Here is an 812-nt window from a genome sequence, read left to right on the forward strand (position 1 = left end):
ACAAGTCTATCTAGTATACCACCCACTACACCTCTAGCTACTATTTCACACACATCACGACCACAATGCCCGAAGAAGAAGAGACTCCTCTCGACTTCTACAAAGCCTTGAGCGATAGCCCCAAATCTTGCATCGTTCAAAAGCGGACCGATTGGGGATTTCGAATCCCCAAATATTTTAATTTGTTACCCGTTTTTCATGGATTAGACCATGAAAAACTTTATCAGCACATCGTAGGATTGAACAAGTCCTAACAACATTCCACCATCCTACGCGGGTGTGGAACAAATTAAACTCAGGGTATTCCCTTTCACCTTAGCCGATAAGGCGGCGTCTTGGTTAACTGCCCAAATGCCTAATCTCGTGGACTCGTGGGCTAAACTTGTTCAAATTGTTTATGGAACATTTTACGCACCCTAAAGGCGGATGAGATGCTTTCCAAGATTCATTTTTTTCGACAAAATCCTCATGAATCATTTTGGGAGGCTTGGAATCGTTTCACCGATCTCCTTATAGAGTGTCCACATCATAATTTAGTGAAAGACACGCGTTAGTTCGTGCCTTTTTCAAAGGACTTCTACACCACCATAAAGAAGTCCTAGACATAATGAATGGGGGTAGTTTCTTAAGTAAAGGAGCCTCGAGGAGGCATATAAATTTTTGGAAGATCGGACTAAAGCGTCATAATAATTGGGGGTAGTGACGATTACTCCGCTCCACTAGTTCTTCTTGGCAGTTAAGGCTACCGGTATGTTTGAGGTTAAATTAGATCCCGAGCTTAAAACTCTAATTGAATCCCTCACAAAAGGTAG

At 42.2% G+C, this 812-nt stretch overlaps 1 pseudogene; it reads right to left on the reverse strand.

The window, feature by feature from the left end:
* Positions 1-441: 441 nt before the first annotated feature.
* LOC147515186 (small nucleolar RNA R71) lies at positions 442-535 on the reverse strand (annotated as a pseudogene).
* Positions 536-812: the final 277 nt, after the last annotated feature.

The sequence above is a fragment of the Coptis chinensis genome, chromosome 2 (genome assembly GCF_015680905.1).
Source record: "Coptis chinensis isolate HL-2020 chromosome 2, ASM1568090v1, whole genome shotgun sequence".
Taxonomy (NCBI): domain Eukaryota; kingdom Viridiplantae; phylum Streptophyta; class Magnoliopsida; order Ranunculales; family Ranunculaceae; genus Coptis; species Coptis chinensis.